General features: G+C 37.9%; 1 non-coding gene across 1 annotated transcript; it reads right to left on the reverse strand.

The window, feature by feature from the left end:
- Positions 1-4,402: 4,402 nt before the first annotated feature.
- Positions 4,403-4,510, reverse strand: LOC122277897. Its single transcript, XR_006229205.1, has one exon. It is a non-coding gene; the product is annotated as a small nucleolar RNA R71 (small nucleolar RNA).
- Positions 4,511-5,109: the final 599 nt, after the last annotated feature.

Raw genomic sequence — 5,109 nt, forward strand, 5'->3', positions numbered from 1 at the left:
AATCGGCGCCAAGCCCATGCCTTTTAGACATTTCCTCATTGGAAACTTCACTATTTACACCCCACATTCACCCTCCAAGTTCAATTCTAGCATCTGATAAATTAGCAGCAAGAAACCCCGTCTTTTATCTTATTCTTTCAATTGAAGCCCACATACAGCTTACCATTGGTTTCCGTCAAGCCAAGACGTGTAACAAGCCCCCAAGGATGACATCTAGCCATGTTTAAGCTTCTAGCTTGAGTTAAAGGTCAACAATCAACATACACATGATTATTCATCTCTAAACCATGATTTGTGCTTAATTTCCCTTTTAATATTCTTTCTCACCTTTTTTCTCTTAAACCTTGTTGCTTTTATTGTTGTTTGTCATCATTCTTGGGTTGAATTAGAAGATTGTTCTTCATCCAAGACATGTCAATTGAAGGAGAGCCGGGTAAATGACCAAGTCACCACAAATCAGCACCTAGCTGCCCCTTCATGTGCATGGCGACAAATCGGCCCCTAGCCCACGCATTTCACAATATTTTCGCAAGAGAAATCCCACTACTCACACTCCACATTAACCCGCCTAGTTCAATAATAGAATCCGACGAATTGCCACCTAGATAGATGTCTTTTATTTCATTCTTGAAATTAAAGGCCACATACACCTTACATTTGGTTTCGGTCAAGCCCAAGAAGCGTAACAATCTCCCAAGGTTCCATTCTAGCCACGGTTAAGCTTATGACTTGAGTTAAGGGCAATAATCGACTTCCACATGATTATCTATCTCTAGACCATATTTTCAGATTAATTTATCTTTTAATATTCTTTCTCACCCTTTTTATCTTGACCTTATTGTTTTCATTGTTGTTTTCCATCATTCTTAGATTTAATTAGAAGATTAGTATTGATCCAAGACATGTTAATTCAAACAAAGCCATGTAAATGCCCAAGTCACCACAAATCGCCACCTCGGTGCACCTTCATGTGTGCATTGCAAGAAATCAGCGCCAAGCCCATGCCTTTTAGACATTTCCTCATTGGAAACTTCACTATTTACACCCCACATTCACCCTCCAAGTTCAATTCTAGCATCTGATAAATTAGCAGCAAGAAACCTTGTCTTTTATCTTATTCTTTCAGTTGAAGCCCACATACAGCTTACCATTGGTTTCCGTCAAGCCCAAGACGTGTAACAAGCCCCCAAGGTTCACATCTAGCCATGTTTAAGCTTCTAGCTAGAGTTAAAGGTAAACAATCAACATACACGTGATTATTCATCTCTAAACCATGTTTTGTGCTTAATTTCCCTTTTAATATTCTTTCTCACCTTTTTTCCTTAAACCTTATAGTTTTCTTGCTATTTTTCATCATTCTTGGGTTGAATTAGAGGATTAGTCTTTATCCAAGACATGTCAATTGAAGCAAAGCCATGTAAATGCCCAGGTCACTGCAAATCGGCACCTAGGTGCCGCTTCATGTCCATTGCAACAAATTGGCCCCTAGCCCACACCTTTTACACCATTTTCGCAAGACAAATCTCATTACTTGCACCCCACCTTAACCCGCCTAGTTCAGTAACAGCAACCGACGAGTTGCTTCCCAGACAACTGTCTTTTATTTCATTCTTCCAATTGATGCCCACATACATGTTACCATCGGTTTCCATCAAGCCCAAGAAGTGTAAGAAACCCTCGAGGTTCATAGCTATCCGTGGTTAAGCTTCTGACTCACATGCAATAATCAACTTACACATGATTATTCTTCTCCAAACCATGTTTTTAGGTTATTTTCTGATTGAGCTGAAATATTACATGTTTTAGCTATTTAAAACCAATGTATTTTAAATTCTTCATGACATTATTATTGGTTTTAGATGGAAAAATAGTTAATAAGCATAAATACGAGTTGCGATTTTAAATTGATTGATATCATGTTTATGCTTAATTTTATAACTATGATGTAATTGGGCAATATTTCCTCACATATATAACATATTTGTGATAATCTATTTTTTATTTTAATTTATGTTTGAGTGTTATCTACAGCTTGAATAAAATTCACATGGAAGATGACTTTTCAGTTGGTGGTGGAGCTGGTGGAAACGTGGAGAGACCGGAAAGTAAAAGAAATAAAAAGCAAACACAAAGCCAGCTGAAATGAAGGAAAATAACCGAAAGAGATGGAAGAAGAAAACTGTCAACATTTACGGAAAGAAAGCAGAGGGCCGGCTAGCTGGAGTGAGACCAGCTGGTGAGAGAAGGGGAGTTTCCAGAATTTAGTGTGTTGTGCCGTAATTGAAGGAGAGTGGGTGAGTGTAGTCAACCAATGGTGCTGGAAACGGCACTAATCTGATTACGTAATGGCACTAATGTGAGGCATATATATATATATAATGCTGGACGACAAAGAGATACAAGGAGCACATGGGAAGAGAGTTAAGTGGGGAAAGAGGGAAAGTGAAAGAAAGCATGTGAGATGTGTGGGGTTTGTTTGGTAGAGAAAGAAAGTGCATGAATATAGTGAGTGTGGTGGGGTCGGTTTGGTAGAGTATAAGAATTGTGAAAGAAAAGAAAAAAAAGGGGTGACCCCTCTAGCTGGAGTGAGACCAGCTGGTGAGAGGGGAAGTAAGCGGTTTGGAGAAACACCGAACGGTCTGGGAGCTACAGGAGAAAAGAATTTTATTTTTACGTTGGAGTGGACGGGGTTGAAATCGCTGGGGGGGCGAGCTGAAGGGAGACCGGCTTGGTGAGAGAGGGAGACGTGTTACGTGGGACATAGAGAGCTGGTTCTTTTCGACTTGCAAATGATGGTTCTTGAAAGAAATATGGTGATTTTTCGTTTGGTATAGCTGGACGGCGAGTGTGGGAAAGGAGAGCAAGAGGCTTGAACGGAGGGATATATATTTTTCGTCGGAACCACCAGACGGGAGAGGAGTTATTTTGGTTTCTAATTTCTCTCTAATTTTATTTTATGATTTGAGTTATTCTCTTTGTTTCATTGTATTTTATTTTAATTTTATCCTGAACAATATTACTATAGTATTTGCAATGAATATGTTTGGCTAAATTTCCATACTAAGGTTAGAGGTGAAGTTTAATGATTTACATATAGTTTCCGAATCGACGTAAAATCTATTTTGCGAGCTTGATTGATTGAAAGATTTTATTTGGATAATTTGATTATCTATATACTCGTCTTGATTCATTGTGATTTCCGAATACAGTGAATGCTTGAGGAATCCCTGTGGTATTCAAATAGATTTATAAATATTTTAATCATCAATTGTTCATGCTCGATCATAAGCGTCTGTTTTTCTTGATCTTAAGTGCTAAATCTTCCAATTAAACGGAATCATTATTCTAGTTTAATTGAAGTAAATCAATCGGAAACAATATCATAAATTATTAGACGGATCCTCGAAACCTTAGTCTTTCTCCACATCTTTATATTAGATTGTACGTTTCTTTTAATAATTTCGTTTCATCGTCTGAATTCATTTTCTTTATCACAAAAGTCAATTCCTGTGGATTCGATCCTGTAAGATACTACAACACCTGTATACTTGCAGGTAAAACTGTACTAGATTTTTGATTCAGTAATTTGAGTCAAAGTTTAGTCGCAACAAGTTTTTGGCGCCGTTGCTGGGGATTGCAACGTGTGATAATTTTTTAGAAAGAAAGAAAAAATTTTTAGTAATCTTTTGCTAATTGTTTTTCATATCCTTTCTGCAGGTACGATTTGTTTTCCAGAAAAGAGAGCATGTAACATTGCTTCCATCTTCATACAATTTGATTGAGAAGAAAGGACGTTGTGGAGCTTTGAACCTTTTCACAGCCTGGGTGACATCTAATCTTTTTCCCTTCGCTCTGTTTATTCTTCATAGTCTTTGATTTTCTACTCCTGTTTGTATGACTGGTTGGACTAGAGACCATACATCTCGACTGTTTAGGACAGAATCATTGACATCTTTTAGCTCTGCATCATCTTCTGTAGAATCATCATCAGACACTGATAGCATCATGGCTGAAAATGAGAATCATGATAGAGAAATGGAGAATCAAAACAGGACACTTAGAGATTATTTGCAACCTGTTAGAGCTAGCACACCCTCATGCATAATTCAACCTTTGAATGCAAACAATTTTAATTTCAAACCTGAAATGATTCCATTAATTCCACATTTTCATGGCATGGATTCTGAGAACCCTTATTTGCATATCAAAGAGTTTGAAGAGGTTTGTTCTACATTCATGGACCGGACTTGCACTAAGGAGGTTATAAGGCTTAAGTTGTTCCCATTTTCTTTAAAAGATAAAGCTAAAACATGGCTGAATTCATTGAGACCTAGAACCATACGTACATGGCAAGAGATGCAAGCAGGATTTTTGAAAAAATTCTTCCCAATACAGAGGACAAATGCTTTGAAAAGACAGATCATGAATTTTTCTCAAAAGGATTCTGAAACTTTTTATCAATGTTGGGAAAGATTCAAGGATCTATTAGATTCATGTCCACACCATGGTTATGAATGTTGGCGTGTGATTAGTTTTTTTTTATGAAAGTTTGACACCTAAAATGCGCCAATTTGTACAAACCATGTGTAATGGAAATTTTTTTGACAAAGAGCCTGAGGAGACATTTGAATATTTTGATTATCTTGCTGGAAATGCCCAAACTTGGGACACAACTGATGTGCATGATAGGTCTAGGCAAGTAGAGTCTAGTCATGGAAAACATACTTTGAATGAAGATGATGATTTGCGTGCGAAATTAACTTTGTTGCCTAGAAAAGTGGAAGCCGTGGAATTGAAGAAAGTAAATGAAGTGCATGCTGTCCCTAAATTTTCTGAGAAGGGTGACATATGTGAGGATCGTGGGCATTCAACTGATGAATATCCCACGATCCCTGCTTTCAAGGAAGTGTTATTGGACCAATCTAATGATTCTGGTCCTTACACTAATTCTTATGATCCAGGATGGAGGAGCTACCCAAATCTCAGTTGGAGGGGTGACCAACATGTAACTTCAGCAACCTTGGCCCCGGAGCCCTCTCAACTGGCAATTCAAGCACCTCCAATGCAAAAGAAGGGATTTGAAGATACAGTTCAGCAGCTGAGTACCCA

This window comes from Carya illinoinensis, chromosome 9, assembly GCF_018687715.1.
Source record: "Carya illinoinensis cultivar Pawnee chromosome 9, C.illinoinensisPawnee_v1, whole genome shotgun sequence".
Classification (NCBI taxonomy): Eukaryota; Viridiplantae; Streptophyta; class Magnoliopsida; order Fagales; family Juglandaceae; genus Carya; species Carya illinoinensis.